Here is an 11,399-nt window from a genome sequence, read left to right as displayed (position 1 = left end):
TTTAGATCTTTCCTGCTTTCTCTTGTGGGCATTTAGTGCTATAAATTTCCCTCTGCACACTGCTTTAAATGTGTCCCAGAGATTCTGGTATGTTGTATCTTTGTTCTCATTGGTTTCAAAGAACATCATTATTTCTGCCTTCATTTCGTTATGTACCCAGAAGTCATTTAGGAGCAGGTTGTTCAGTTTCCATATAGTTGAGTGGTTTTGATTGAGTTTCTTAGTCCTGAGTTCTGGTTTGATTGCACTGTGGTCTGAGAGATAGTTTGTTATAATTTCTGTTCTTGTACATTTGCTGAGGAGTGCTTTACTTCCAATTATGTGGTCAATTTTGGAGTAAGTGCAATGTGGTGCTGAGAAGAATGTATATTCTGTTGATTTGGGGTGGAGATTTCGGTAGATGTCTATTAGGTCTGCTTGCTGCAGAGATGAGTTCAATTCCTGGATATCCTTGTTAGCTTTCTGTCTCGTTGATCTGTCTAATGTTGACAGTGGAGTGTTGAAGTCTCCCATTATTATTGTATGGGAGTCTAAGTCTCTTTGTAAGTCTCTAAGGACTTGCTTTATGAATCTGGGTGCTCCTGTATTGGGTGCATATATATTTAGGATAGTTAGCTCTTCCTGTTGAATTGATCCCTTTACCATTATGTAATGGCCTTCTTTGTCTCTTTTGATCTTTGATGGTTTAAAGTCTGTTTTATCAGAGACTAGTATTGCAATCCCTGCTTTTTTTTGTTCTCCATTTGCTTGGTAGATCTTCCTCCATCCCTTTATTTTGAGCCTATGTATGTCTCTGCATGTGAGATGGGTCTCCTGAATACAGCAGACTGATGGGTCTTGACTCTTTATCCAGTTTGCCAGTCTGTGTCTTTTAATTGGAGCATTTAGTCCATTTACATTTAAGGTTAATATTGTTATGTGTGAACTGGATCCTGCCATTATGATATTAACTGGTTATTTTGCTCGTTAGTTGATGCAGTTTCTTCCTAGCCTCGATGGTCTTTACATTTTGGCATGTTTTTGCAATGGCTGGTACCGGTTGTTCCTTTCCATGTTTAGTGCTTCCTTCAGGGTCTCTTGTAAGGCAGGCCTAGTGGTGACAAAATCTCTAAGCATTTGCTTATCTGTAAAGGATTTTATTTCTCCTTCACTTATGAAACTTGGTTTGGCTGGATATGAAATTCTGGGTTTAAAATTCTTTTTTTTAAGAATGTTGAATATTGGCCCCCACTCTCTTCTGGCTTGTAGAGTTTCTGCCGAGAGATCTGCTGTTAGTCTGATGGGCTTCCCTTTGTGGGTAACCCGACCTTTCTCTCTGGCTGCCCTTAAGATTTTTTCCTTCATTTCAACTTTGGTGAACTGGGCAATTATGTGTCTTGGAGTTGCTCTTGTTGAGGAGTATCTTTGTGGTGTTCTCTGTATTTCCTGGATTTGAATGTTGGCCTGCCCTACTAGGTTGGGGAAGTTCTCCTGGATGATATCCTGAAGAGTGTTTTCCAACTTGGTGCCATTTTCCCCCTCACTTTCAGGCACCCCAATCAGACATATATTTGGTCTTTTTACATAATCCCATACTTCTTGCAGGCTTTGTTCATTTCTTTTTCTTCTTTTTTCTTTTGGTTTCTCTTCTCACTTCATTTCATTCATTTGATCCTCAATCGCTGACACTCTTTCTTCCAGTTGATTGAGTCGGTTACTGAAGCTTGTGCATTTGTCACGTATTTCTCGTGTCATGGTTTTCATCTCTTTCATTTCGTTTATGACCTTCTCTGCATTAATTACTCTAGCTATCAATTCTTCCACTTTTTTTCAAGATTTTTAGTTTCTTTGCGCTGGGTATGTAATTCTTCCTTTAGCTCTGAGAAGTTTGATGGACTGAATCCTTCTTCTCTCATCTCGTCAAAGTCATTCTCCGTCCAGCTTTGATCCATTGCTGGTGATGAGCTGCGCTCCTTTGCCGGGGGAGATGCGCTCTTATTTTTTGAATTTCCAGCTTTTCTGCCCTGCTTTTTCCCCATCTTTGTGGTTTTATCTGCCTCTGGTCTTTGATGATGGTGACGTACTGTTGGGGTTTTGGTGTAGGTGTCCTTCCTGTTTGATAGTTTTCCTTCTAACAGTCAGGACCCTCAGCTGTAGGTCTGTTGGAGATTGCTTGAGGTCCACTCCAGACCCTGTTTGCCTGGGTATCAGCAGCAGAGGCTGCAGAAGATAGAATATTGCTGAACAGCGAGTGTACCTGTCTGATTCTTGCTTTGGAAGCTTTCTCTCAGGGGTGTACTCCACCCTGTGAGATGTGGGGTGTCAGACTGCCCCTAGTGGGGGATGTCTCCCAGTTAGGCTACTCAGGGGTCAGGGACCCACTCGAGCAGGCAGTCTGTCTGTTCTCAGATCTCAAGCTCCGTGTTGGGAGATCCACTGCTCTCTTCAAAGCTGTCAGACAGTGTCGTTTGCGTCTGCAGAGGTTTCTGCTGCTTTTGTTGTTGTTTACTGTGCCCTGTCCCCAGAGGTTGAGTCTACGGCGACAGGCAGGTTTCCTTGAGCTGCTGTGAGCTCCACCCAGTTCGAGCTTCCCAGCGGCTTTGTTTACCTACTTAAGCCTCAGCAATGGCGGGCGCCCCTCCCCAAGTCTCGCTGCTGCCTTGCCGGTAAATCACAGACTGCTGTGCTAGCAATGAGGGAGGTTCCGTGGGCGTGGGACCCTCCCAGCCAGGTGTGGGATATAATCTCCTGGTGTGCCCGTTTGCTTTAAGCGCAGTATTGGGGTGGGAGTTACCCGATTTTCCAGGTGTTGTGTGTCTCAGTTCCCCTGGCTGGGAAAAGGGATTCCCTTCCCCATTGCGCTTCCCAGGTGAGGGGATGCCTCGCCCTGCTTCAGCTCTCGCTGGTCGGGCTGCAGCAGCTGACCAGCACCAATTGTCCGGCACTCCCTAGTGAGATGAACCCAGTACCTCAGTTGAAAATGCAGAAATCACTGGTCTTCTGTGTCACTCGTGCTGGGAGTTGGAGACTGGAGCTGTTCCTATTCGGCCATCTTGCTCTGCCAAGATATAAATGTCTTCTTTTGAGAAGTGTCTATTCATATCCTTTGCCCACTTTTTGATGGGGTTGTTTGTTTTTTTCTTGTGAATTTGTTTGAGTTCTTTGTAGGTTCTGGATATTATCACTTTGTCAGATGAGTAGATGGCAAAAATTTTCTCCCATTCTGTAGGTTGCCTGTTAACTCTGATGGTCGTTTCTTTTGCTGTGCAGAAGCTCTTTAGTTTAATTAGATCCCATTTGTCAATTTTGACTTTTGTTGCCATTGCTTTTTGTGTTTTAGACATGAAGTCCTTGCCCATGCCTATGTCCTGAATGGTACTGCCTAGAGTTTCTTCTAGGGTTTTTATGGTTTTAGGTCTAACATTTAAGTCTTTAATCCATCTGGAATTAATTTTTGTATAAGGAGTAAGGAAGGGATCCAGTTTCAGCTTTCTACTTACGGCTGGCCAGTATTCCCAGAACCATTTATTAAATAGGGAATCCTTTCCCCATTTCTTGTTTCTCTCAGGTTTGTCAAAGATCAAATGATTATAGATGTGTGGTATTATTTCCAAGGGCTCTTTTCTGTTCCATTGGTCTATATCTCTGTTTTGGTACCAGTACCATGCTGTTTTGTTTACTGTAGCCTTGTAGTATAGTTTGAAGTCAGGTAGTGTGATGCCTCCAGCTTTGTTCTTTTGACTTAGGATTGTCTTGGCAATGTGGACTCTTTTTTGGTTCCATATGAACTTTAAAGTAGTTTTTTCCAATTCTGTGAAGAAACTCATTGGTAGCTTGATGGGGATGGCATTGAATTTATAAATTACCTTGGGCAGTATGGCCATTTTAATGATATTGATTCTTCCTATCCATGAGCATGGAATGTTCTTCCATTTGTTTGTGTCCTCTTTTATTTCAATGAGCAGTGGTTTGTAGTTCTCCTTGAAGAGGTCCTTCACATTCCTTGTAAGTTGGATTCCTAGGTATTTTATTCTCTATGAAGCAATTGTGAATGGGAGTTCATTCATGGTTTGGCTCTCTGTTTGTCTTTTATTGGTGTATAAGAATGCTTGTGATTTTTGCACATTGATTTTGTATCCTGAGACTTTGCTTAAGTTGCTTATCAGCTTGAGGATCACCTCACTTGACTTCTATCCTCACTGTGTCTGCTGATAAAATGTCAGTTTTGTTCTCCATTAGCTTTCTGGCCTACCCTGTGTAACCTGAGGCCTTCAGTATCATCTTACCTCTCTTTGTAGTGACCAAAAGATGAGATCATAGATTCCTGACTCTTGTTTAGCTTCTGTGACTTTCTCTAGGACAAGTAGGAGCTTCTAGCTCTTTTCTATAGGGCAAGGGAAAGTGTAGGAAACTTGAGGATGGCTAATACAGTCCCCTCTAACAACTCTTGCTTCTTTCTCCTCTGCTGCAAACCCCCATGCTGGTTTAGGCCAGCAGGCACTGTGTGTGATGTGGTGGTCTGCCCCCCTGTCCCAGAGAAGAATTGCGGTGTCTGAGGGCCTTTTTCCACCCAGGGCACAACTCGCCACTTTGAGGTTTCTACCTTATCTCTCTTCTCTGCCTCATTTCTGGCTCCACATTCAACCCCTCCACTGGCTAAATCTTAGGGGTCCAGAGTGGGACCATTGAGATCCTAAAGAATCCAGGCAGGGTGTGCACTTTGCTCCCTGCTAAGCTCTCCTGCTGCTCGGGACGGGTGCGTGCCCTCTCCTCAATCTGGTAGATACTTCTTTCATCATTGGTTTTGAAATCCTCCACTGATGACTTTGTTGTTCTGGGTGTTTCCTCTGTCTTCTCCTCTCATATCTTAATGGTGGATAGGGTTTTAGGGATTAAAAAAAACCCTGGATTACTGAAAAGAAAAATGTTTAGAGAGGCATTTAAGATGATTTTTCTTACTATCACTTTTAAACCCACGCTGAAGGTCTAGGTCCTATACCTGTTCTGTTGGAATCTTGGCCAGTCTCACAGTTTTTCTGGTCATTCTTAGAATAGTTATAATGGCCTTTGTTTAAAAAACAGTTTCATATGAAAACTAAAATCTGCAGGTCAACATAATGATCAAACCCTTGTACTCTTACCTAAATGTCATTATCTAGGTTTCCCCAAAAAATCACCTCCACAGGGAGGCTTTCTCTGACCATTAAATGTAGCCTCATGGAAGTTCTAGGCAACCTTTGCCATTTCCTATTGTAACACCTTGATTTAGTTCACTTAACATATACATACTGGGGGCTTACTACATGGCATCCAGAATTATTCTAGGCACTGGGAATATCACAATAAATAAGATAGAGCAGGTCCTTTACCTAGTGGAAGGAGACAAGCAGTAGGCAAACAATTAAATGAGCAAGAAAAATAATGTTTAGCAGCATGTGCTATGCAGAGAATTTTGAGACAGAGTCTCACCATGTCACCCAGGCTGGAGTGCAGTGGCGCAATCTTGGCTCACTGCAACCTCCACCTCCTGGGTTCAAGCGATTCTCCTGCCTCAGCCTCCCAAGTAACTGGGACTACAGGCGCCTGTCACCACACTAGGCTATTTTTTTTTTTTTTGTATTTTTAGTAGAGATGGGGTTTCACTATGTTGGCTAGGCTGGTCTTGAACTCCTGACCTCGTGATCCACCCACCTTGACCTCCCAAAGTACTGGGATTACAGGTGTGAGCCACCACGCCCAGCCTATGCAAAGAATTTAAACAGAGTGATATGATAGGGTGACTCAGTGACTAGTTTAGATTGTAGGGTCAAATAAGATCTCTCCAAGGAGAGACCTGAAATCAGGACAACCACCTTTAACTTGTTGCATACTATGTGATCAACAGAGGCAAAATCTTGTAGGATTGTATACCATGTAGCATAATTTCTAGATGAGAGTTCATGAGCATAACTATAGAATATTCTTTGGAGTATTCTGCAATAACCTGATGAAATGATGAGTAATTCCATGCATGATCAGAGGTAATGCCATTATTTTGCCTCAACCAATTCATGCTTCAGTAGAATATTAAGCTCCCATGATCCTTCTATATTTTGATTGAAAAAGGCCTGAAATTCTGAGCTGATTACAAAAATGGGTGGCTGTACCACCTAACCAAGTCCAAGGAGTTTTACGATTCTTAATGTAATTGTTGGATATTTAAAATGACACTGGATCTGAGAAATAGGGGGACAATGTGGAGAAAGTAGTGAACTCAGAATCCCTTCTGCCTAGTGAATATTGTGCCCAAGTATATTTGGAATCTAACCCTTGGTGGAGGTGTGTGGGAGGGGAAGGAAGGAGTTAGAAAACAGTCTACTATTTTTTTTTTTTTTGAAACAGGGTCTCACTCTGTCACCTAGGCTGGAGTGCAGTGGCATGATCTTGGCTCACTGCAACCTCTGCCTCCAGGGTTCAAGCAGTCCTCTAACCTCAGTCTCCTAAGTAGCTGAGACTACAGGCATGTGTGACCACGCCTGGCTAATTTTTATATTTTTTTGGTAGAGATGGGTTTCGCCATGCTGCCCAGGCTGGGACAATCTGCTATTTTACAGATTTTCCATGGACATACACAGGAGTGGAAAATAGGCATGTTAGACTGCCCTGGGGCTTCATCTCCTGCAGCCACCCTAACTGATAGATTTGGAACACTTAGAAAGACTCTTCAATGTGGAACAGCTTTGAGATTGGGACATATCTGTCAAATAAAAGATTAAGGGATAGTTATGCAGATAGTATACACCTTCAGCTTCTTGGAAATGTATTTTCTCTGACTGGTTCTATAAGAAAACATATATATATAAAGAAAATATTTTGATTTAACTTGGGTATATAGTGTATAGTCAACTGTTAAACTGAGGAAGTTTAAACTCCATTATCATAAAAATTATATATAAATATAAATTATGTGTGTGGTGTGTATTTGACCACCGGAGCAATGAATATTCCTTATAGAAAAAATCTGCACAGTTATGTTCCCACTGGTACCCAAAAATAGCCTTGAGCATGACCGAGATGCCTTTTGACTCCAGCCCTAGGTGAGTCTTCCCCTAGTTCCCTGGCTAGATGGTGGCCAAGGTAAAGTATTCATACTGGTGCATTGGATGGTTATCTTTCCAGGATGCTCCTATAAGACACTATTTAAAAAGGCACTGATATAGTTTGGATATTTGTCTGTGCCCAAATCTCATGTTAAATTGTAATTCCTAATTGTATTAGTCCATTTTCATACTGCTATGAAGAAATACCTGAGACTGGATAATTTATAGAGAAAAAGAGATTGAACGGACTCACAGTTCCACATGGTTGGGGAGGCCTCACAATCATGGCCCAAGGCGAAGGAGGAGCAAAGGCACATCTTACATGGTGGCAGGCAAGAGAGCATGTGTAGGGGAACCGCGCTTTACAAAACCGTCAGATCTCATGAGCCTTATGAACTATCACGAGAATAGCAAGGGAAAAACCTGCCCCCATGACTCAATTACCTCCCACCAGGTCCTGCCCACGACATGTGGGGATTATGGGAGCTACAATTCAAGATGAGATTTTGGTGGGGACAGACCCAAACCATATCATTTCACCCTGGGACCCTCCAAAATCTCATGTCCTCAAATTTTAAAAACAATTATGTCTTTTCAACAGTCCCCCAAAGTCTTAACTCATTTCAGCATTAACTCAAAAGTCCACAGTCCAGAGTCTCATCTGAGACAAGGCAAGTCCCTTCTGCCTATGAGCCTGTAAAATCAAAAGCAAGTTAGTTACGTCCTTGATATAGTGGGGTACAGACATTGGGTAAAAACACTCATTCCAAACAGGAGAAATTGGCCAAAACAAAGGGGCTAAGTCCGAAATCTGGTGGGCCAGTCAAATCTTAAAGCTCCAAAATGATATCCTTTGACTTCATGTCTCACATCCAGGTCATGCTGATGCAAGAGGTGGATTCCCATGGTGTTGGGCAGCTCTGCTGCTGTGACTTTGCAGAGTACAGCCCCTTCCTGGCTGCTGGTATTGAATGTCTGTAGCTTTTCCAGGTGCACAGTGCAAACTGTTGGTGGATCTACCATTCTGGGGACTGGAGGCTAGTTGCCCTCTTCTCACAGCTCCACTAGGCAGTACTCCAGTGAGGACTCTGTGTGGGGGCTCCCACCCCACATTTCCCTTCCCCACTGCCCTAGCAGAGGTTCTCCATGAGGGCTCTGCCCCAGCAGCACACCTCTGCCTGAACATCCAGGGGTTCTATACATCCTCTGAAATCTAGGTGGAGGCTCTCAAACCTCAATTCTTGACTTCTGCTCATCTGCAGGCCTGACACCCTGTGTAAGCTGCCAAGGTTTGGGGCTTGCACCCTCTGAAGCAATGACCTGAGCTGTACATTGGCCCCTTTTATCCACAGCTGGCACACAGGGCATCAAGTCCCAAGACTGCACAAAACAGCAAGGCTCTAGGCTCCGCACACAAAACTATTTTTTCCTCCTAGGCCTCCCTACTTGTATCGGGAGGGGCTGCCATGAAGACCTCAGACATGCCCTGGAGACATTTTCCCCCTTGTCCTGGTGATTAACATTTGGGTGCTTGATACTTATGTAAATTTCTGCAGCTTGAATTTCTCCTCAGAAAATGGGTTTTTCTTTTCTATCGCATCATTAGGCTGCAAATTTTCCAAACTTTTATCCTCTGCTTCCCTTTTAAACACAAGTTACAATTCCAAACCATATCTTTGTGAAAACATAAAACTGAATGCATTTGGTAGCACCCAAGTCACCTCTTGAATATTTTGCTGCTTAGAAATTTCTTCCACCAGATACCCTAAATCGTCTCTCTCAAGTTCAAAGTTCCACAGATCCCTAGGGCAGGGGCAAAATGCTGCCAGTCTCTTTGCCAAAACATAGCAAGAGTCACCTTTGCTCCAGTTCCCAATAAGTTCCTCATCTCCATCTGAGACCAACTCAGCCAGGACTTTATTGTCCATATCACTATCAGCATTTTGGTCAAAGCCATTCAACAAATCTCTAGGAAGTTCCAAACTTTCCCACATCTTCTTGTCTTCTGAGCCCTCCAAGTCTCTAGGAAGTTCCAAACTTTCCCACATTTTTCTGTCTTCTTCTGAGCCCTCCAAACTGTTCCAGCCTCTGCCGGTTACCTGGCTCCAAAGTCGCTTCCACATTTTCGGGTATTCTTATAGCAGTACCCCACTCTACTGGTACTAATTTATTGTATTAGTTAATTTTCATACTGCTATGAAGAAAACCTGAGACTGGGTAATTTATAAAGAAAAAGAGGTTTAATGGATTCAGAGTTCCACATGGCTGAGGAGGCCTCATAATCACGGCAGAAGGCAAAGGAGGAGCAGAGGCACATCTTACATGGTGGTAGGCATGAAGGCATGTGCAGGGGAACTGCCCTTTATACAACCATCAGATCTTGTGAGACTTATTCACTATCAAGAGAATAGCCTGGGAAAACCCTGCCCCCATGATTCAATTACCTCCCACCAGGTCCCTCCCATGACAAGTGGGGATTATGGGAGCTACAGTTCAAGATGAGATTTGGGTGGGGAGACAGCCAAACCATATCACCGATGTTGGAAGTGAGACCTGGTGAGAGGTGTTTGGTACATGGAGACAGATCCCTCAAGGCTTGGTGCTGTTTTCTTGATAGTGAGTTCTCATAACCTGATTTAATGTTTAAAAGTGTGTGGCGCCTTCCCCCTACTCTCTCTCCCTTGCCCCTGCTTTTGCCATGTGACATGCCTGCTCCCTCTCCACCTTCCACCCTCCCAAGGCCTCCCTAGAAGCTGAGCAGATGCCAGCACCATGTCCTCTCCTGTAAAGCCTGCAGAACCAGGAGGCAATTAAACCTCTTTTCTTTATAAATTACCCAGTCTCAGGTATCTTTATAGCAATGCGAGAATGGCCTAATACAGGCACTTTTCTATGTATGGCACAAATAGGCCTTTATCCTTAAGCCAGACAGAGGACATGGAACTCATAGGAAATCCTATGCCAGGAGACACAGGCACTTTTGATCATCAGTGAAGAACATTCTTCCTTTCCAAGGCTGCCATTTCCTCTCCATCTCACCTTCTCTGGGAACTTCATCCATCAAATATCTGTTTTTCATCCCTACACAATTTTTTCCTTTCACTGGCATCAATTCTTCTGTCCTAAAAATGCTGAGGTTGTTTTTTTCTTGAATATACATACACCTTTCCTTCACCCCTGCTGTTTCCTCCGGCTGCCGCCCGAGTTCCCGAGTGTTCTCACAGTCACACTCCTTGCACACTCACAAGCGTATGCTTGCTGCCTGCACTTTCCCGCCCACCGTGACTTAATCTTGTTACCTCTCTTATTGGTTTGCAGCTTCATAAATGACTCAAATGTTCATGCGACGGTTACTTGAGAGGGGCATGTTCTCTAAAGGGCAATTGCAGCTGGCTTCTGGCATGAGTAACATTTGGAGACACAGAAATGCCTAACAGCCATTCCCCCGAGAGTCTGAAATGGAACTCCTACAGGGGTCGATGTAACTGTCCCGCAGAAAAGCCATGCTCTTTGACAGCAGCTGGGACTGCAACTGTGGGGGAGGAAGCTTGGATTGTCAATTAGGAGAGAGATTTTAGTATATTATACTAAGATGGCCCAGTAAAGAAAGTGAAAGAGTAGTTTTAAATAGGAGCCCAAATTTAGTATGCTGAAGAATCTAACATGATCAATGTCTGGAATTTGTCATTTATGTTCAGTAGTGAAATAGAAATGTATGTCTTTGCTCAGATTCTTCCTGAAGCTGGCCTTGAACCAAGGATTTGGGTGTAAGTGGTTTGTTAAGGCACAGCTTCCAAAGGAAATTAGTAAGGGAGTGGAAGAAGTAGGCTGCGGGAAGGAAAGAGAGAAGTTAAGTAAAGTTGAGCTGTCAGGTGAAGTCCCAGACTCAGCCTGATCTCCAGGGTGCGAGGTGTTTACCTTGAGATACAAGAGCTGGTGTAAGTCCACACCAGTAAGTCATTGGCTATAGGTCATGGCGAGGGTGGAGGAGGACATACAATTCCTAGGCAGTTCTTCTTACAGTCTAGGCGGGTTCCACTGTCCAAGGGCGAGCCACCGAATGTTGCAGGTGTAAATATTAAGCAGTAGAAACACTGAAGCTGAGACTGGAAATGGTGGCTCATACCTGTAATCCTAGTACTTTGTGGGACAGAGGCAGAAGGATCACTTGAGCCCAGGAGTTCGAGACCAGCCTGGGTAACATAGCGAGACCCTCTCTCTACTAAAAACAAAAAGTAAAAAAATAAAAAAAAGTCAGGTTTGGTGGCACACACCTGTAGTCCCAGCTACTCAGGAGGCTGGGGTGGGAGGATTTCTCGAGCCCAGGAGGTCGAGGCTGTA

Source organism: Macaca mulatta, chromosome 5 (genome assembly GCF_049350105.2).
Source record: "Macaca mulatta isolate MMU2019108-1 chromosome 5, T2T-MMU8v2.0, whole genome shotgun sequence".
Lineage (NCBI taxonomy): Eukaryota > Metazoa > Chordata > Mammalia > Primates > Cercopithecidae > Macaca > Macaca mulatta.
This window is presented reverse-complemented; position numbering follows the sequence as displayed.